The sequence below is a fragment of the Anastrepha obliqua genome, chromosome 3 (assembly GCF_027943255.1).
Source record: "Anastrepha obliqua isolate idAnaObli1 chromosome 3, idAnaObli1_1.0, whole genome shotgun sequence".
In the NCBI taxonomy this organism is placed as follows: domain Eukaryota; kingdom Metazoa; phylum Arthropoda; class Insecta; order Diptera; family Tephritidae; genus Anastrepha; species Anastrepha obliqua.
The window spans coordinates 57840504-57863764 of NC_072894.1; the positions used below are offsets into that span (position 1 = coordinate 57840504).

The 23261-nt window shown below is 35.6% G+C and overlaps 1 protein-coding gene across 3 annotated transcripts in view; it reads left to right on the forward strand.

Moving 5' to 3' along the window:
- Window positions 1–23261, forward strand: part of LOC129243087 (anion exchange protein 3-like) — a 194955-nt gene that overhangs the window by 114269 nt on the left and 57425 nt on the right. The window contains exon 1 of one of the 3 annotated variants that reach the window (XM_054880198.1): window positions 19086–19119. The exons of the other annotated variants lie outside the window; for them this stretch is intronic. The gene's annotated coding sequence lies outside the window, so the exon portion shown is untranslated. Of the gene's footprint in view, window positions 1–19085; window positions 19120–23261 lie in introns of those variants that run through there. 3 annotated transcript variants of the gene reach the window in all.

The following is a 23261-nucleotide window of genomic DNA, read 5'->3' on the forward strand; positions in this document are numbered from 1 at the left end:
CGTACAGCACATCAACATATGCCGCATGCATACATACACATCTACATATGTACGATTATATTTGGGGTATGGGCTTGGCAGCACTTTCCAACCAACCAACCAACCATGACCTTCGCCCCCCGGCCACTCAGCCATTCATACAGCTACTCAAGCGTTAGTCTCTCAGTCAACCTTGTTACGAGTCACTACAACCCTAACAGCAAGAAAAATAAGTAAGTAAAAACAAAAACAAAAAAAAGAAACACAAATACTGTTAAAAGTAAAACAACTCAACAGGAAATCAATATTCGTGGTCAAGGCTAATGTAAACGCTTTGGCGAGCTCTTATACAACCTCAGAAATGATAATTATCGACCAACTGTTGACTAGACTTGGATGAGCTGGTGTAACAACACAACCACCACCGCCACCTGCATTATTGACATATGCACATTTACACACATACACATATACATATATGTAAGGGAAATGCAGTGGAAGGGACAACAACAATGTTGACCGTTAGAGGTGGACATTGCGTGCAATTGGCTTTATTGAAATACGCAGATGCATAGGTAAACACATAAATATGCGGTTGGCATGCACATTAATTGCGAGGTATGTTTTTTATGCGCTTGGACATACATACGCACGCACATATAATATATTGTATATGTCTGTTTCAATTAATATTATTGAACGCATGTGGTGGGAGAACATGTGTGACTTTCTGAGATGCCCGTTATTTTTTGCGTACACCAGGTGTGCTTCTGTGAATTTATAAACACTGTTTATGGATTACCTTGTAATTACTGAAAAAATTTTAGTGACAACTTGTCTGCCGTGACGTGCATATGGTGATTTACATACTAACTAGCAGTGGAACATAAAAACTTCCGTTTTGTTTGGATAATTTTGATTCCTAAGTAAGAACGAAATATTTTGCGAATTTCTTTTTTTTTTTTGCTTGGATATTTTAAAAATATTCCAAGAAATATATCTTAAACATCTTGTTGATAGGAAAATAATATAAGAATATAAAAAGTAAAACATAATTGGCGCGTAATGTTTTCTACAAATGGAGGGACCTACACTTTCAAGCGGACTCCGAACGGTAGGTATTTTTATTAGAAGCTTTTGCATATCACAAAGCGGCCGTTAATAGAAAAATTTGTTTCTATTAATTCGTGTTTCATGCCCTGACTTCCAAATGGTAGTCACGCACCAACTCATTCCGCTGCGTATGTATCCACCCCTTGCGATAGGCAAATTTCTTTGATAGTGGTACCACCTAGTCGGAGCGAATTTATCTTTTCGGAGTTATTTCTGCCCTAGTGGTTTAAGGTAAATACTTTATATAGATATTAGAAAACATTGAATACGTTGAAATTGATTTAAAATGTACACTATATAGGTGTAAGTGTTGTAAGTTCAAATCCTCTTAAAGACAACTTTTCGCCAGGCTAGCGCAAAGGCTTAAGAGTAAATTTCCGTCTGTCCGTCCATCAGATATTTCAGCCTATAACTCTCATTATCTATGAGTACTGTATATGATTCCAAAAATTAATAGCCAGCCAAAATTTAGTTTTACTAAATGGGGACCGATTTTAGTAACTTGCTGACTGTTGTCTGTTTGCGAAAAAGTCCATCCAAATATGGTACGACATCTATAGTAAGAAAGCACGGACAATAAAATAATGTAAATATAAATATATACTCGTATATTTGTAAACTTTTTATGCACTTTATAAAGATCTAGTACATATTTTTTATCACTTCAATAATAGAGTAAAAGGAATTTCAAAAAATACCATGATTTTTCGAGCTTTAAAGTTATTTAACCCCGAAAGCCTGTTCAAAGTACTCAGGGTAGTAGTACTCGGTATCTAATCCAAGTTATGGCTTATTCTGATCCAAATAAGTTCATTTCTAAGGCAATACGTAATGAATTTGATGAAGAATTTGACATTCATCGAATGTTTTGGCATTATCTTAGCTTATTCACTTTTTTTACCCCTTCGGAAACCGATGAAACTGATTTACAAATACGAAGAAATGGAAGCAAAACTTTGCAGTTGCGTTTCTCGTAAAAAGCTGAACGGAACGCCCAGCTTTCCTATTAAGAAGTTTGTCACCAAGAGATTTGGTGGCTCCTAAAACACTCACGCTAAAAAGCCCATTAAATTTAGAGCTATGGAAAGAGGGTAGATAGTCAAGTAGGGATAGGGGAAAGTATCAGAGCAAGAGATAGGAAAGAATAGAGACAGAGATAAAGGAGAATACAGATTTACATCCTCCAGTTTTAGAGAACGAATATTACTCATTCTCACGACAGGGGAACCCAAAACTCGTAGCCTTGCTCTAACAAAGGCAGAACACTCACAGAGAAAGTGCTCAGTGCTATGCGTCTCCTGCAAGCAAGACAGGCACATCGCGTCCTCAACGATTCAATGGTGGTCATATGCTGACCCCATGGGTTGCGTCCTGTAATAATACCAAGCATCAACCGCACGTCTTTCCTTCCAAGTTTTAGCAGAAGTTTGACAGTTTTGTGTTCGAACTTGTCACAAAACACTTTCCAGTTCTGCAGCGTTCCAGACCAGACCATCGCTCTTTATAAAAATTGCATACATAATCGCTGATCCAATTCATGATTCCTGCGGAACTGTTTCCGATTATTGGCTCTGGTCCTTTTGGGGGAATCGTTGACCCACAGTTGGCCAATTCATCGGTAATCTCGTTTCCTTGAACACCGAAGTATCATGGAACCCATATAAGTACAAGCCTGTTCTGTCTTGCTACAGAAGTGAAAGTTTGATGTCGAGCAGCGTAAGTTCAGAAGTCTTGTACTTCCTTTCAGCCTAGCAATGGCTAGGGAAGTCATGCCCTTTCTTGTGTGAATTAATTAACTATATCGGCTATATGAGAGACTTCATGCCTACCATTAAGTTTCTTAGCTGGTTTGGAATTTTATTAACGTTGATTGAATCCACTACCACTGATGCGGCTTTGCTAGTATACGAAAGCAAAAGGATATCATAAAATATAATACCTGGAATAGAAGAGTCGCAGTAGAATACCCACCGCCATCAAATCTAACATCAACCAGATACGATCAATTAATCCCTCAAACTTACATTAATTTAGTTAACTTCATTAAATTCGAAAAAATTACGTCATTTTCCAATACGTCTTTCATCAGGAATCTACTGCCTAAGAATACACTACTCGTACATGACTCGGTAGAGCATTTGTCCGAATTCGCGTACCTTTTGGCTTCGACAAAAAAAAAACTCAAGACAGATGAATAGGAAGGTCCTTCGCAAAATGAATAAGAAAGTAGTTCGAAATTGGTGAAATGAGACTAGTTTTGAAACAGAAATTTATTTTGCTAGTGAGAAATTTCCGTACAGTTACATTAATACCACTTTTCGTTACACACATATGCATGTCGGTATATGTATTTGTATATTCGCATGTGTGTTTTAGTTATTGGTTTTAACGCCTACACAAACGGAATACAGTTATTGTTTGGTAAATTCAATTAGAAAGCTTAGTCTACAGGTTTCTGCAGAAATGTGATAGTATTATTGATATACAAGTATTGTTGTTGGGTTTTGCTGAGCTCACTTGTTTTGTAAACTTCCAATTGTATATACCTGGAACTGCTGTAGCGTATTTTTTATTTATTTTGTTCTAATTTGTATTTATATTTATTTTTGTTTTTGTTTCTGTTTATTTTTATTTATATTTATTTATATTCATTTATTCTTAACTCTAAGCTCAATAGTTTGAGCAACAGAAAAGAATAGAGATAAAAATATTCAAATGCAATGCATTTTTCCACCAACTGGCTTTATTTGCATAGTTAATCATATCTGTATAAGACATATATACAGATATACCCGGCTTGAACAAAATTACGTTACCCTTTCCAACTTTCGTGATAGATATATATATATATATATATATTGGGCATAACGTTTGAAAAAAACAAACTCACAAAATTATTATTAAATAATATTTGAAAAACAATTACAAATTACCATGCGTGTACACTCTCGATCTCGTTTGTCTATGTACATTGTACATATGTCTGTCTTATCATACATATTTATATTTGTATTAACAAAATTTACCCACCCAGAGGCCAGTGGCATAAAAATGTGGACGAAGAGAGAATACCAAATGATAAGGCTGAAAAGGGCAGCACCATTTGTGACAGAAAACTTCAAATTAACACTAACAAATTTAAGCCAAAACGTGAATATTATTATGAGTAACCGAAGAGTAAGCGCCACATGTGAGCGGCAGAAACGTGAGCAGAATTTTGTATTTCGTTATGATGCTCCACACGGTATTAAATATGTAATAGTGCAAGGTGGCGCAAAATTAATCATTCAATTTTGTTACTGAAAAATTTTCTTATTAAATAAAAAGTGATTTTGCCTCATAGAAAACTTTACAAATGCTAATTATGATTAGAGTAAGACAACATTTTCAAAAATTATAAATCTTCAAATAGGATTATTAATTTTGCGCCATCTTGCACATATTCCAATATTCTAGTTAAGGGGACAGATACCTGTAAACGGCCATATTTGCCCTCATTTAATTATAAAATTTCTTGAAATGAAGAAGTCAATATCTCTTTTTCAAAATTGGCATACAGTTTATTTACACATACATTAAAATAATACAAATGGTTTTTTTTTTAACCATTTAAAATGGCGGATATACACTCAATTCTTCCAGGAAGGTCGCAGCGGGGCTTCTCAATCGGCGGGCATTGTAGCATCGGCGTCAGTGACCTGAATACAAAAAACCAAAATTTTTTTGTTTATTAATGTCATAATTTCTACATGAATTAAACAAAAATGGAAAAAAAGGATTTGTAGAATAAAAGGCTTAAAAATAGAAAGTAATATCATAAAAAAGATGTGTGCAAAATTTTAGGGAGACCAGTCAATAACTTTTCGAGTTATCGAACGCCAATTCGAAAAAAGAAAGTGTGTGGTAGTTCACGGAACCCGCACGATTGAAGTGAAACTTCTTTTATCAACAAATCAATAATTTAACTATTATTTCAATATAATGCATGCAGAAGTCATGGAAAGCATGGAATGGAATTTTATTAAACAGAATTATTTATTTATTTTAATATAAAAAGAAATGAATTTATTGTACTCAATTACATTTGGTTCTCGGCATTGCCATTATCATTATTGGATTCGTTTTCCAAAAATGAAACAAGGGCTTTATGGTAACTGAAATACGTAAAAAATGATCTACATTCTAATCTATCAAGGTATCGATGAAATACTGCATCAATGGTAGTTCCGCATCTTGTTGTTGGTACTACAAATTATCACTTATCGTACAACCGGAGGATTCACTGTCACGGTGTTCAACAGTAGCTCTTAATTTTTTACGCTCCAAATACTCACGTTGCCGTTCAGCACCTGTTTTCGGTTTCCGTTTTTGTTGATTTGATGCCATATTTAACAGAAATCAATCAACAAAACAAAATATGTTTGTAAGATTTGCTCAAAACTACACACACACTCTATGACGCGTCTCGCGTTACTAATATAATATTGTGTTTGGGATAACTGTCAACTGTTTCCACCGAAATGCGTTCGCAAAGTGTATGGTCTTTGGTATGGTAAACAGATTTATGATACATTATTTTGCGGCGACAGCACAGCGCGATAGCCCAGCGGCTAGCAATGTGGACTTCCGATCCGAAATCCTTGGTTCGAATCACAAGAAAATTTTTTTTTTTTTTTTTTTATGCATTTATTTCATTTTGTTTTATGATATGTTTATGAGCAGATTTTTTTCATGGCAGAAATACACTCGGAGGTTTGCCATTGCCTGCCGAGGGGCGACCGCTATTAGAAAAATGTTTTCATTAATTTTGCTTTCACCGAGATTCGAACCAACGACCTCTCTGTGAATTCCGAATGGTGATCACGCACCAACCCACTCGGCTACGGCGGCCGTCAATCAAATGTCATATTTACAAATTACATTCGATAAGAATGCAATAATAAACGACCGCATTACATTCACGACGACACGCCACGCCAGTCTTTTAACAGATGGCGCTGGCATAGCGTGAGTTTTACGTAGTTTAGCGTAGTTTTACTCCTCACAGCGTTTCATCCACGCCACGCTTTTAACAGATGGCGCTGGCGTAGCGTCACATATCGATGAAACGCTATGGTTTTACTCCTCACAGCGTTTCATCCTTCGAGACAAAAGAAGTTTCACTTCAAAAATATAGTTTTGAGAAAAACGCGTCTAAAGTTGGCAACGTAACTATACCTCTCCCAGCGCTCAAAAGCAAAGAATAGAGTCGTCACGGTTTACGATCTATAATATAAGAAATACTTAAATTTTTTTTCGAAATTTTACAGGTATCTGTGCCCTTAAAAAACAAAAAGTAGTTTTTCGTTCATGTTGAAATACTGACTACATGAAGGAGTCATTTTATTTTATCTATTAGGCATATTTTTATACTAGGTTGTTCAATAAGTTTTGCGGTTCGATAAGTAGGTAGCTGAAATGGTTGAAGTGCCAGTCTGGCACTCCGCAAGTAGCACTAAAGCGCCGTGTTGATACCATTATTAGACCTCCAACAGGCAGATATCTACAGCCAGCCAGAGCTGTTGATGTATCAGCTGCCTCAGACTGCTGAAGAAAGGAGCGCCGAGTGACCTTAATCGTCTAGCTATAAAACTCGGGCATTTGCAGAGAAAATCCTCAACAGTCTCCATCTCTTGTTCCTTCGTATATCGTATTGGGGCCAAAGGATTTTCGAAATAGCACATGAAGAAATTGAACTCCATCTTTTCTGTGCTTTCCTCTGAAATAATTTGTGCAGTTCCCCTTTAACAACTACCAGGGGGATGCCAATGACCGGGTAGGAAGTCTCTGGGACCAATTCAGTCCCCTTCCTGGCAAGCTCATCAGCAATTTATTTTTCCTCTAAGTTCCTATGCCCTGGAACCCAGTTCAGAGAAATGTTACCTGCACACCCAAGATATTTGACCTCCTTCTTACAGGAGTTTACTAATTTCGTTCTTCACCATGGCATCGTCAGAGCCTTGATCGCGGCTTGACTATCGGAGAAAATTTTAATATCTCCCTCGCTCCCGCGTTCCCTAAGCATTTCGCATGCCTGCAGGATCGCAAAGACTTCTGCTTGAAAAACATTAGGAGTATTGGGGAATTTTAAGGATAAAACAAAATGGGTGATTTAGAGAAAACCCCTGCTCCAACTCCCGATTCCATCTTGGAACCGTCAGTGAAGACAAAGGTGCAAGCTTCGGTTTTCCCCCCGATCCAATCCTGCCTATTTGTAAAGATTGCCGTAGCACTAAGCGGTTCAATAAACAGAATTTTATGGTTTGAAATAATGTTTATTACTCAGTATAGTCTCCCTGTGCATCAATACACTTGTTCCAACGAGATTTCAATTTATGAATTCCATCCCTGAAGTGAGCATCTGGAAGGGCAGCAAAATACGCTTCCACAGCTGTTCTGACCTCATCTTTGTAGAAAAACGGTTTCCACGCATACATTTTTTTAGGATTGGAAACAGATGGAAGTCGGTAGTGGCCAAATCTGGTGAATACGGTTAATATTTACACAATGCGAGCTTCAATTCATTGGATTTTAGCCAATGTCAAAATGCTCTTGTGACACGGAGCATTGTCCTGATAAAAAATAATTTTCTTATTTTGATAACTGGATTTTTTTCACGATTTTTTTCTTCAGCTGATCTTAAATGTTACAGTAATATTCAGAAGTTATTGTTTTATCAGCTTACATGTAATTCACAAACAAATTTCCTTTCGCATCACAAGAAACTTATGTTAACACCATCTTAGCCGATTTTTGGACACGAATTCGTTTTGGAGCCGAAAAACCAGGTTCACACCACTCTTTGGCCTCCTGTTTTGTTTTAAAACCATGGTGATGGGCCCAAACCTCATCCATAGTAATGACTTAATGCACAAATTTTATTCACTTTATTCTTTTGAAAACGCTTTAGATGTGGCTCAGAAAGTGGCATTCGAATGTGTTTTTGTTTCATTGTTTTATTTTTTGTTTCACAAAGCTTTCTGCAACCCAGCACTTCAGTAAAAAGATTTCTTATACTACCCAATGAGATATCTAGGGCTCTTATTAAATCGCTTTCAGTCACTCGACGATTTTCCACTACGATGTCCTATATTTTTTCTAAGATTTCTGTTATTGTTGCTGTTTTTGGCCGTCCTTGACGAGGATCGTCTTCAAGGCTTGTACGACTACGTTTAAATTCAGCAACCCATCTCTTTGCTGTACTTAAAAATGGCGAAATGGCCTTATACACTTTTAACATGCGTTCGTAAACTTCCTTTGCTTTTAACCCTTCTTCTAATCACAATTCAGAACTAACCTAAAGTAACAGCAAAGCCTGTCCGTTCCACTTAAATATATTTGGTGTTTTGCTACTTCCGCATAATTAATAAAAGCTATTCTTTTTGGTCATAATCAGTGGATAAAATGAGCATTTCGCCAATTTTTTATGCTCAAGCCTCGGATTTTATGTAGTTCTACAGTGCGTTAAATAACTATAGCCTGTGACTCGCCGGCAAGTTTTGACAATTTTTTTCTTTCTAATGTAATTTAAAATTTTTTTTTTGAGAAAACATAGTTCATTCGAAAAACCAAATATAAGTCAAAGTTGTAAACTTTGTGGAAATTAAAAGGAAAAATGCAACAAACTTTTATCACAATTTCAAACTTTTAAATCTGAATTTTTAGAAAGATTTCAAGTAGGTGGTTAATGTTTTTTTTTGTTTTTTTGCTGACTTTTCTTCCATATAAAAAACCGTCGAGCATATTTTATATGGAGAAAATAAAAAAACTGCCAGCAAGCAAAAGAATTTCAAAAGTATGTTTAAAATGTGATAACTATTTATCCACACCATTGGTTTCGTTAATAAGTATTTGGTAAGCAAACACGGAAACCAAAAAGCCAGTTAATCCCGAAAGCAAGAGCTTTTGAATTAGCAAAAAACAAAAAAATAGGAACAAAACCTATACTTTATAATCTTTGCCACACACAACAACACAAAATCGCATGAACAAATGTGGAGAAAAATTCGAAAAGTAGCAAAAACAAAAACAACAAATTAAGCCAGATAAGTAGACCAAACTAGTCAGAAAAAAAATATTTGTCAACAACAAGAATCTTCTGACTCAAATCGAACTAGTCCAAAAAAGGGCAGGTTGTAAGACGATTTATGCATGTCGGATTTTTAATTAGCTTTCATTTGTTTATGATGCAAGTCATTAAATAGTGTACACATTCAATTATAGACAAGGTGGCGCAAAATTAATCACCCTATCGGAAGATTTATAATTTTTGCAAATGGCGTCGTATGTCAATCCTTCTTTTACACTTGTACAGTAGACAGCTGCTGCATGCAAGAAGATAAGCAATGGATAGAATAAAGGTCAAAATAAAGATTTTTCTTACGAAATAACTTTTTTAGTAAAAAAAGCTATTATATTTAAAACCAAAATTATTAGCAAATCTGAGGCTGCTAAATAAAATTGTGTAACATTTATTTTTATTTATCCTTTTAATCTCAAATGTATGGTTTTGGTGTATTTGTATGACACTGGTGTATTTCTGAAACAAGAATATTATTCCTCTACTTGAAATCTTTTACTCTTCCATATAATGAAAAACTCTTTTATTTAATTTTTGAAATGATACTTACTAATTTGGAAATATTGATTTACTACTGTGGGCAAAAAGTAAGGTGAATGTATTTGTCAAACTTCGCGGGATTAAAATGTCACTCTAGTTATTTTTTTCATGAGTTGGCAACACTGTTAATAACATCTGCGCCAACTTTCATGTGAATGTCATTATCAGTAATATATTTACGCGTGTGTTTACCAAACGACCAAGAGTGCATTTTTCGATTTTTACAATGTCTGATTGGATTGAGCAGAGAAGTGCCATCCAATTTTGTTTGCGGAATGAAATTTCGGTTGCGGAAACGTTTAGCATGTTGCAGAAGGCATTTGGTGATTCGACCATGTCACAGAAAAATGTTTATAAGTGGTACAAAGACTTCAAAAGGGGTCGGGAACGTGTTGATGGCTTGGAGCGCTCCGGACGACCATCGACGTCAACAGTTGACCAAGTGAATGAGTTAATGCTCAAAAATCGTCGGTTGACTGTTAAAGACCTTACTGATATGATCGGAATATCAGACGGATCTGTGAAAATCATTTTGAAAGACCATTTGGGACTACGAAAAGTCAAATCTCGTTTGGTACCGAAAACTCTCAATTTCTTGGAAAAAAGTCGTCGCGTTGATGTGTGTGAAACAATACTTTCAGACATTCAGGACAAGCTCAAATGCACCATTACGAGAGATGAGACATGGATTTATGCTTACGACCCTGAAACAATCGACCAATCAAGCAAATATCGTGCTAAAGGCGAGGCCAGAGAAAAGAGCACGTCAAAGTCGTTCAAAAATAAAGGTCATGATGACAGTTTCTTTCGATTTTCGTGGTTTGGTGCACTATGAGTTCCTTCCACCTGGCCAAACTGTTAATAAGGAATATTATTTAAGCGTTATGCGTCGTTTACGTGAGGCAATTCGTCTAAAAAGACCAGAATTATGGGCCAACAACTCTTGGTTTTTGCATCAAATTCCACGCATATCGTTCCGCAACCACCGTATTCGCCTGATTTGGCTCCGTGTGACTTCTGGCTATTCCCAAAACTCAAAAGACCACTCCGGGGAACGCGTTTCGAGTCGATTGAGGAGATAAAAGCTGAATCGAAGAAGGTGCTGATGGCTATACCAGAAATGAACTATTTGGCATGTATCGGGGATTGGAAAAATCGTTGGCATAAGTGTATTTCATCGAGAGGGGATTATTTTGAAGGGGATGAAATTGATTTAGAAGAATAAATAAAGATTTTTCATTTTACAACCAAATTCACCTTACTTTTTGCCCACAGTAGTATGTATTTAATTTTCATTCCTATCAATACTTCGAAAAGTAAGGCTAATATTATTAGCAAATCGCAGGCTGTTAAATAGAATTGTGTAATATTTATTTTTATTTAAATTTTTAATCTCAAATGTGTGGATTTGGTCCATAATTGGACTAGTATTTTTTGAACCAGTATGAGACTGGTACATTTCTGATTGAAATCTAACAATTTATATCTCGCTTTAACACTACGCTATACTAGCAGTTGCTTGTACGGAGCAAAGACGGTTACTTGACTAGTAGCAACTACTATTCAAACCAGTTGTGAAGTAGTTTGCAACTAGCACATTTGACTATAGATTAGTTATCCCTTTCCCATACATCCCAACAAATATTCATAACTAAAAATAAACACATGCACACACGCACAAAAAACAAACATTCATTTGTACAATACAATCATATGCATATCTACCCGCTGAAAACACCTCGCCGATGTTGCATTATTTGCAGAGATACATGCACATATACTTATTCGGATATACACACCAACAAATTTTTTGTCACACAACAAAAATGCTTCAACGCATACCTGCGCAAGTATTTGCGCTACCCAGTGCACATATACATATATGTGGCCTTGATTGGCCTTGACCGCGCTCATAACTGAACTTTAAGCGCCAGCTAAATCGTCACCCCAATTCACCCCCTTACGAAAATTGACGTATGCTCAATTATACAACGAGCATTGCAAGTCTCAGTTGCAGGAACACTGTTGATGGTACTCTGCTCACTGTATCATTTATGCATTGTTGTTGTTGCCACCTTTAAGCCGTTTACGCTGGAACTAAAAGCATGTTATTCGCCGAGAGAGCCATGCGAAGAGAGCGAAATGATAAAAGATTAAAGTCAAAGTAGGAAAAATTGTGTGGTTGCTTCCCATATCATTCCACCTGTGGGTTGATCCAACAGGGCGTATGAGGAACGTGCATGCTACACATACGTACAAATTGTAAAAGACTTCATGTTCCTGGGTGGGCCGCACATTTTCCCGCGTAAGTTGATGCTTTAGAAGTAATGCGACTATGCGTTTTGATTCCTGGACTACATTTACCTTGAAGAGGGATAACTTCCGCGCTGCAAATGCTCAGTTTTCTAGGAAAATATGGGTTGCAACTAAAGGCAAAAATGAATACACACTCACGTGAGGTAAAATTTCAGGAAATATGGATAGGTTCATAAGAATGTATGAAATGTTTAAATTTTTTGACTTGATGATTCAGAATTTTTTATTTAAAATTTCTAAAATATGAAAGTTTTAGTAATTAAATATTTTAAAATTTCTCCAATATTCGGAAGAATATATTTTTGTCACATAAGAGCGGGTAAGTGACAAAAACGACTTGAAAAGTTTCTTCTTTTGAATTTGCATTGCACTTTATTTATTGTATTTCAAAATAATTTATGCTACTGAGGCACAATAAATGCGCTGATATTATTTATATGACTACTTCAAATGTATTATATTGGCATACGCATTAATTGCAGATTCGTTCGTTTGAATTCGGTTGGTTTTGTGAGAGCTCACGAATGACTTTGAAGAGAAATCGGCTCTTCAAATAATTTTGCAGCACCAAAAATAAAGTGGCCAGATGTAATAAAATGCAGAAAATAGAGACAATTCCACTTTACGCTCTTTAAATCTGCGTATACACGTATGATGCTATTCTTTTAGATGTAAAAAATATCGTTTAGTAGAAGTCAGATTAAAAGCTTATATTATTAGGGATGGGAGTAACCCGTCAAGCAATAGAGTTTGAAATTGCAAGCAGTGATTCTGCAATGTTTTTCAAGCGAAAATGTATTTAATTTACATGGCAGCAAAGCTGAAAAGAATGATAGTAGCCGTTCTTTCCAAACTCGCCTATGTACGCAACTAAGCTGAGATTAGGACTTTCAGTCTGCTGCGATTAAACCAAAGGGTGCTCAAGTATGTTGTATGTCATTAGTCTATCCTGGCTTCGGGATAAATGCAGTATATGGATTATTTGCTCACAAAATGCAATAAAAGCTTCTGAAATGAATTCGAGGCAGGGTCTAGACTATGAGGCTAAAAAGCTGGCAGTTTTGGGGCACCACATTATGTTATCGTTAGGATCTGTAGAGACGAAAGACGGATGTAAGAAAATTCGGTTTAAACATTCCAATAAGAATGTTCCGCATTTCGTAGAACGCACTTCCATTCGTTTGTGGATCTGAATGGATTATGTAAAGTCCCAGTGGAAGATCCGATCAGATTTGCCGAAATATTAGTATAGATTCGAATACGGTGGTTACTACTCTTCACAAAGGTGTAGAGGGGTCTTGGTTAGATCTAGTAGCCCACTGTGATAGCTTGCTTGGAAGACATGCTACTTTGAAACTCTTTCTTAAATTCCACAGTGGGGGACTATGTGATGCCCAAAGTGTGCCAGATACTGATAAAATATGCTAGGTACTGATTTGTACCCTTAAGTAAGCTTATTAAAAAAAAGAAAAGAAAAACAGTGGTAATTTAAATTAACGAATAGATTTTTTTTAAACGTTTGTTTTTTCTCCTCCAAATTAACAGATCAATTTTTATATATTTACTAGCAACCCGCCCAGCTTCGCACGGGTACAAAATATATACCCTATGTCACTCACTGAAAAAATGATTAAAATCGATCCAGTAGTTTTGGCTTATTCATTATTGCCCGTGGCCCGCACGCGTTAAATTTGGAGTAAAACAATTCTCCTTTCTTTACAGCATGAAGATTTCCTGCTATCTTTGGGATATCTAAATTCATACCCTACATTTTTGCATATTAACTTTTTGCATTTTTACATATGTATTTATTTTATTTTTACAACAATTACTATATTACAGAATGTCTTTATATACAACGTTCATAGCCTTCTTGTCATTACACAATACAAACATGTTTTCTCTAGAGGTTACTCTTGAAAGAGCGACATACAGTTGGCCATGTGAAAGACAGTCAACACTCAAATCTAAGCCTGCAATGTTGAAGGTTTAACCCTGAGATTTATTAATGGTCATTGCAAAAGATGTCTTTACCGGAAATTGTAAGCGTTTAAATTGGAATGGTAGATCCGATGGTATCAGAGGGATTCGGGGAATCAATACATCTTCTCCGGTACCACATCCTGTGAGTATTGTGCACTCTGTTATGACAGTTTTCAGTAATTTTACCATCAAACGCGTACCATTGCAAAGTTTAGGTGGACTTAGGTTTCTTAATAAAATAACAGGACAACCTATTTTCAGCTCCATTTTGTGAGGAGGGAGTCCAAACGGTTTCAAAGAATTTAGAAATTCTGTAGGAAATTGAACAGCTTCTTCGAAATCGAGAACAGTATCGACCGAGTAGTATATTTTCGTCGGCGCATCAATCTTTGAAATAATCAAGTTATTTACTTTATCTACTTGATCGTTAGTTGGTGACAGAATAACTCTTTCTTTAAACCAAGATATTGTCTAATAACTTATGTTATCAATGTCAGGATAGACATTGTTGACTAACTCTTGGATGTTGTCTAACAAAACACAAAGGTTTTCTAGGTTAATCCTTCCCTCACTTTGTGTTAATTCTCCATTGCCAACTTTTAGCAGCATCTCTGGAAATAGCCTGTTCTCACGTGAAGATGACGAAATCCTCATATTAGTTTTAAGCTCTAATTTATTGACATACGACTAAAGGTGGGATCTTTTTAGCGAAGCATTTATTTCGTCAGCACGTGTTCCTCGAGTCACAACTGGTAGGATTTGACGGAAATCTCCTGAGAACAGAATTGTACATCCACCCATAGGTGCATTTTTGTTGCGCAAATCGCGCATTGTCCCATCCAGTGCTTCCACAGACGTCTTGTTTGACATGGTAGCTTCGTCCCAGACTATTAATGAGCAGTCACGCATCAATTTTCCTGTATTGCTCTGTCTAGAAACACTACAGACGCTGTTATCATCATCGGTGGCGATTTTCAGCGCGTGCTTCATTGTAGAGTGTGTGGTTCGGCCTCTTTCCAAAAGACTCTTTCCAAAAGAGTAGCGGCAATGCCGGATGACGCAACAGCTAACGCAATTTTTCCGGTAGATCTCAATTACTAATTACTGTTGTAATATCTTGAAAAATATTGTTTTTAATTATATGCTGTAAAGAGCCATATATATACATAGATCTATATGAAAACAACAATGTATTTAAGGTATTTAATTGGATAAGGATTAATGTTGTACCCATTTGTTGAAATCGCTTCGAAAATAAGCTATTAGTTGTCGTAAAAAGTAAATGACAAAAAATGTTATTGTATGGAATTGATAGCAAACTAAACGCGCTCCGAATCAATAAAAACTATTCAAAAACTGTATTTTAATTATGTGCGATTTACTAATATAGAACCTGAAAATAGCGTTTTATTTCGCTGTAAAATTGTATGTACATATAATTACATGGAATTCAGTACATACATAGATACATATGTACATATGTCCGAAATGAAATAATGCGAGCGATTCGTAAATACATACATACATACGTCACCATACGATGTAATTCAACATTAATGAGGTGTGGTGAGATTATCGCTTAACGCCTGTTGTTCCATTCGGTTGACAGCGAACACACACACAAACAGCTTTTTTGGAAAAAGAGCTGCTTTTGTTTAAACAATTTTGGTTAAATAACAAATAAATCAATTATTTTTTTTGATGCAGAACGAAAGTAAATATTTCAAATTTAAACTTCAAGAAAGTTTCATTTTAATTGGTTCATTCGTTTATGATTTATGGCCTTGAAAACAAAAAAATCATGTTTTTTTGCCACATTTTGACCGATTGCCACGCCCCCTTTATATATTTCTTCACATTATATAGATATAAACCTTCCTCTTCAATCAATCTATCTTTAAAAAAAACCGCATCAAAATCCGTTGCGTAGTTTTAAAGATTTAAGCGTATACGGAGACATAGGGACAGAAAAAGAGACTTTGTTTTATAATATGTAGTGATATTGAAAAATAAAACATATGCCAGAGAACGTTAAATATAGAGAATTCTCACGAGCTACGAATAGTGTGAATTGTCAAAAATGAAGTGAAACCGCGAACACTATTTCACCTCGCTTAACTCGACAGCGGGGAAGTTCTTAACAGAGCTGATTACAGTGAATTATGTACAAGTACATTGGCTCTGCTCAGTTTTTGGTTTCTGTATGAAATCAAATTGACGAATGCCGACGGCATTTTGCAAGGCATTTTGTCTTGTGCATTTTTATGTTCCCTTGGTAAACGAAAATTTATTCAATTTATATTTTCAAACAAATACAACCAAATAAATATTTTAAAATCCAACATTTAAAATCAAAGTAACTTTAATGCTCACATTTTGTTGTGTGCGTTTTAGTAAATTTGATGAAAATTTTTACTAATTTTTCGAGTCGAAATTAATTTTAGACAAAAATTCAAAGAGCATATTGGTATATTGATGAATATATATGTATATATACATATATCATGATAGTTATATTTGTGCAAAAGTTCAATTGCATCTTCAATTCTTATAGTGTTACAAATGTATCTGCACACGCACTGAAGCAACATGACCTACCTCACGAGCATCGCCTTATCATATTTCATGCAATAATTAGGGAAATATCGAATTCCTGCAAATGCTAAAACAACTTCTTCTGCATATGCATCGACGCATGTGCATGTGCGTATATGCACACTTGATCCCTAACTATATCTATCTACATAGATACATACAAAACACTTCATTACCAGGCACACAGGAAGATGGCATATGCAAATATAAATATGTGAATTGAATTCAAGCAAAACAATGCTTATTAATATACACATATGCATGTACATACAACCGCATTCACAGGGCACTCGCTTTATTGCTCAAAATGCGTATGTCGTTCAAAGCTAAAATTCTATGCCTAGCGACTACAAGAACAAAATGCAGTCATAGACGCAGGCGTAGCGGCCATCATTCTAGTTGCCATAGCGCTGAACAGTCGCGGCGGCGCCGAACAGTTTCAACTATTGTACTGTGCAACAAAAACTCATCATCAAAAAATTCATTGATAAATTCGAGCTCATAGTTCTAAGAGCAAGAAATTTCATTCATAAAACGAGCCGCCCATATGCCAATTTTCTCGACAATTCGAAAATAGTCAATATTGGAATATTTCGCGTAGAATTATTTGCCAATATTTGATAAATCTTCAATTTTTGTCAAGTCGAGTGCCCGCGGCATCGTACATATGTATGCAAAAATATATGTATGTAAATATGTCTTTCTAAATGCTCGACAGCCGCAGCTGCTGTGCGTCAAGTGCGCGCATGAGCATACAGTAAGTTGCAGAAGAAAACAAGTAGCTTAAAAAAAAGGTCTGATTCGGACATTTTAATACTAAGATAAAATTTGGAAACAATTATTTTATGTTAACTGATAGTAGGCAAATAGTTAATTAGTAGATTACTTTACGTATGTAGTTTTTCAATTGATAAAAAGTGCACAAAACATATGCATATATCTGCAGCTAGAAACTTACTCTGAAATCAGAGCATTTGAAGATGCCTGTAACATTTCAAGCTTACTGTACATACAATGCTGTGCCAATGAATGTGCGCTGCGCCATGAGTGCGCGCTGGATTTCTTGCGAAGTTTTACCGTTTTATCTTGAGCTGTGGCTGGTGAGCACACATACACACAGCATATACATATGCGCAAATGTATATAAATTCACAAATGTATATAAATTCACAAATTTACATTTGCATATGCCATCTTCCTGTGCGCCTGGTAATGAAGCGTTTGCTATAGGGATTTTGATTCAGTTGAAGGTAATTCAACAAAGTTTTACAGACACCAGACAGACAGACAGACATAACATATGTACATAATTTGGATGATTTGGAGAAATTCAAATATATAGGTCATATTAAAAAGCTACCTAACATTCTTTGCTTCTAATCACCAAGAAATTCTTATCGACTGCTGTTAAATTTACATAATTCAGCCCCTTCCTGTTAATTTTTGTTGAAAAATGTGTCAGTGGTGAATTGTCTTCGCGAGACGAGTACCCCTCGAAAATGAACACTTTCCAGTCATTAAGACTTCTCTATTCATTAACGTTCTCTGCATATGCATTTATAGGTTGAAAAAACAATAAGATATTTTTTTAGACTTTATTCAATAAATTTTTTTGGGAAAACTTTGAAATTTTTGGAAGGGTTAACTCAAGGCACTAGCTCAACAACAATGTACGTTTGTACGTTTGATTGTTAAACGAAAGTATGAAATTTCCTTGTTTTGTTCTGGGCTGACATCCACATGGATACGGAGAAAGAAAAAAGACAAATTAGCTGATTTACCGACATCACCTTTAATAGATTCTCCTTTGAATGACATGTGGATTGCATATGTTTGAAAATATTTTTTTTTAATAACATTTCACCTTTCCTAAAATTGTCCTAAAATCTTCGATGCAGCTTCCAGATAAGCAGTTGTTGCCATGTTTACAAACGTCTCCCTCCCTGCAAAGATTTTGCCCATATTTTTATTCTTTTTCCGGCCATTTTTTGCCTTTCTAATAAACTGGCAGCTTTGACGTTTAATTTTAACCCACATTAGGAGAGCCCAATAGCAGCAGTAGTTCTCACAATTTCACTGCAATTATCTGCAAACAGCTGATACCGGCCTCCCAAAATGCTCAGAGCAAACTGTGTTGCCTCTGCACAATGAGTGTGCGCAGCAAGCAGCCACGAGAAGAGGATACAAGTATGCACACGAACAAGTAAGCTCACAAATACTAACAGAAAAAATTACAAACACTTGTGCGGTAAAAGCATTTTATAGATGACAACAACAATAACCTAAGCGAGCTCTGCTCACGCTGACAACCATCCACATCTACCTATACATACATACATGCAAAGAAACTTGCAGACAATAGCGCGTTAAATTGTATTTTACTGGCGTTGGTGGCGAACGCGTTTTTAAAGTCATTACTGTCAAAAAGTTCCTGTGGAGCGGCAGCACGACACACTCATCGGTCGTCGGTGGTGGTAAATACTCGTAAAATAAGTTAAGCAGATTTAAATAGTGAAATGACAAAAAGAATTGTATATTTGCATGCATGTATAAACACTCTACAAAAAATTGTTTTGGCTTGCAAATTAAATTTGTTATTTGACATTGACATTTGACACATATCGATGTGCATGTTTGTACTTACATACCCGTATGTAGATAGATACGGGCATACGGGGCACTATTGAAAGCGCTGTAAAGTTCGAAATTCGTCAATTGACGGGAAACCAAATTGATGTGAAAGCGGTCGTCGCATAGTGTTGTGCAAAGTGGCAATGTGTGTTAATGTAACCAGCTTGCGTGAAGTTGACGCTTTTGATTAAAGCGCCTAAAAGTAAACTTCTTCCCGGTAGTGGATTATGCTCTTGCAATTATTGAATTGGCTGTTATGTGTATTAAATAAGTTGTCTTAGTATGCAAATACCTCTCAGTGAGTGCATTTATAATTCTGCCTATCACAAAAGTTAGCTGAAGACCAAATCAGCTTCATATAAGGCATCTTTGTCTGGTAGAGCTCTAAATCTGGAAGCAATAACCCAAATATACAGCATACGGAAGTAAATGTCGGATTCGAGTGTTGGGTATGAATGAAGGCAAAAGTTTATTGGTCTGTCACTTCAATCGTCGAAAACAAATACGCACATACATCTAAAAATGGAAACACATGAAAGAGCCTATAATGTGTGCGACCTTGGTGATGATTGTATAATCGGAGGGGGAGGAAAATCACCACTAAAATGAGAATGAGCCTGTCTGTGAAAGTGTTCATAAAAAGAATTTTGCATGTAGTGAGCTAATAGCATGCACTAATTTATTGTGTGTGTATAGAAAATTGTATTTTAGTTAAGATTTTTTTGAAATCGTTAGTAGTTTCCTTTCTTGGCATAATTAAATTTAATACTATTTTTAATCTGAAACTTGAGTTGAGAAAAAAATTAAAATGTAAATTAAAGAAAATATTGTGCCATGGGAACTGATCTGCATATCAGCTAATATTATAAAGAGCTTTGGAAATCGGGAAAGTATACAAAGCAAAATGTCTCATCTAATTAGAGATGTACTGAGAACATTAATGCAACGTGGAATGGAAGTGCTATGCTGGTTTTTTGGCTAAATGCGATTGTGGCGATAGTTGCACTTACTTTCACGACCGCTTCATTTCTACTAAACCTGTGTTTTAGTTTTGATTAAAAAATTAAGGACAAATATTAGTTTCACAACAAATATATGCATTTTTATTGCATATATACAATAACTTGTAAAATCTGTGTTCATGTTAAAAACATTATATTTTTAAGCTGAATAAGAATTTATAAGTGAAGACATATTTTATTTATTTATTTCTGCATTACATTTTTAAGTTATAAAAGCAAAGAAAATATCGCGTTTGATCATTTAAATTTTTATATAATGGAAGTAATTGCTGTAACTTGTAAATAAAACAACCAAAAATTCTGCGTTAACTTTTAAAACAAATAGAAAATATTTTATAAATAAATAAAAAAATTAAAAATAAAATTTTGTTGGCCGCAATGTTTTAGGACTTCACTAAATCTGCTACATTTACGATTAACTAAAAATTAACCAAAGTATGTCTAATATACCTACAACTTCCTCGTCGACATCACATCATTAGTCTCTCCTAACTCCGCGAATGCCTCTATGTTCCGGAAAATGCTAAATGAGGAAATGGTATAATGAGATGACTTGGAAAATCGAATTTAAGTAAGACCCTCTATATCTTGCTTTCACTTGTTGTGGAGAATGATAGAAGAATTGTACTAATCTGGTGAGCACTCGTTGAATGCAGTATACGGATTAAAAGTTCACAAAATATAGTAAAAGGGTTCTGAGGGGAATTCAAACAAGGTTCTAGACTATAAGGCTAAAAAACTGCCATTTTTAGAGCGCCGCATTACGTTATCGCTACGATCTGTAGTGCTGAAAGGCAGACAAATACCATTTAACATTTCCAATAAAAATAGACCGGACTTCGTAGAACGCATTCCAGTTTCCAAGGTTCCATGCATTTATGTATATGAAAAGATTAGGCTAAGTCTTAGTGGAAGATCCGATTAAATATTGTAGTAGATTAGTAAGGCTTCTGTTACGGTGGTTGCTACTCTCCATAAGTGTGTAGAGAGGTCCCACTTAGACCTGGAAGCCCATTGTAATAGAAGCCCATTGGAATAGCATGGCTTAAAATCATGCCAGAATGCTACTTTCAAACTTTTCCTGGAATTTCACAGTGGGAGACGGGAATTTGAGATGTGCAAAGTGTGCATATTAATAAAATGTACCAGAAATATGCCAGATTTCCAATAGGTATGGGCCGCACTTCGCACAACGCACTTCCATTCATTTGTGGATCTGAATAGATTACGCCAGGTCTCAGTGAAAGATATCACTTGTTATTACATGCTATCGAATCCTTTTATCTAATAGATGCCACACATGCTCAACAGTATTGGAATCGTGCGACTGTGAGGTGTTTTCAGCTGTTTTGGAACGCTGTACAAGACCCAAAGTTCTACGATCTCGGTTGTGTGTTTTGGGTCGTAAAAAAGATTTTTGGTCCTCTGTTTCAAATTACTTTTTAAAATATTCAAGTGCACCTATTTAGCCATCGTTGAATCAAGATATTCCAATTGGCCTACACCACTTGTCGCTCTGCATACCCACATCAAAACTCCATGTCTGTACCAACTAAAGTTTGTTTCTCATGCGCAGTGCCTGATTTGCGCTAAACAATTTGTCGACCTCTAGTCACAAAAATATAAAATTGATTTTCGTCTGAAAAAATTATTTATTTCTAAAACTCCAGAGGATTATTTATATAATTATTAGTAAATTCAATACGCTTCCCTCTGATCACAAGCGAAATAAATGGCCTTCTACGGTATCTACAGTGTCCAGCTTTACGTAAAACTTTTCTAGTACTTTCGACACAAACGCCTTTTTTAAATGTTTTGTTTACCTCTTCAACAATTTTTGATGATGTAATTCGACGATGGTCTCGTAATTCGGCGCCCGCCGTAGTCGAATGGGTTGATGCGAGACTACCATTCGGAATTCACAGCGAGAACGTAGGTTCGAATCTCGGTGGAACACCAAAACTAAGAAAAACATTTTTCTAATAGCGGTCGCCTCTCTGCAGGCAATGGCAAACCTCCGAGTGTATTTCTGCCATGGAAAAGCTCCTCATAAAACATATCTGCCGTTCGGAGTCGACTTAAAACTGGAGGTCCCTCCATTTATGGAACAACATCAAGACGCACACCACAAATAGGAGGAGGAGCTCGGCCAAACACCCAGAAAAAGGGTGTACGCGCCAATTATTTATACATATATAATTATTTACCGGTATGTAAAAAATAAAGTGAGGAATTTCGTCATGTGTTTTTTTGTTTTTGTAACATATGAATATAATGACAGAATAAATAATTAAAATATTTTTTCAACTATAATTTCATCAATAGTAGATATTTAATTTATTTTATTTTAATTACTTAATCAATTAATTTTTTTTATTTAATCAGTTTAAAAATATTTGTAAGGAGAACGCAGGTATTATGGGCTATGTGAAAATATGTACATATGCAAATTGAAAGCTCACTTTACCGCTCTATTGGCCTTGAAAAGGTTTTGCTTTAAATAGAAAATTCTTATTTGACAAAAGAAGTATGTAAAAAAAAAAAATAATAACATTTTCATATTATAACATTAACCAGAATATATACAAATATGTGATCACAAATACACTCACATGTGCATGTGTCACAAAGTCTTATAACCAAATCACCTTACTGCGGCGACAGTTCGGCTTGGCACATTTAAGCAGTTAGTAAAATTACCCTTTGGGCAAGAAAACGGATACTAAAGATATAAAGACATTAAATTACTGTTAGACAGCTGTGGAACGAAATCAGCGAAAATGTCGAATATAAAGCAATAAAAACATAAATACATACATACGTACATTTATCTATAAATAATGGCAACCGTAAAAAACAGCAGACATTGTAAGCAAAAACAACAACAACAGCAACTACAAACAAGAAACGGTGTATATAACCGTAACTTTCGGAAATGTGAGTAGGTGCCATCATTAAATTTT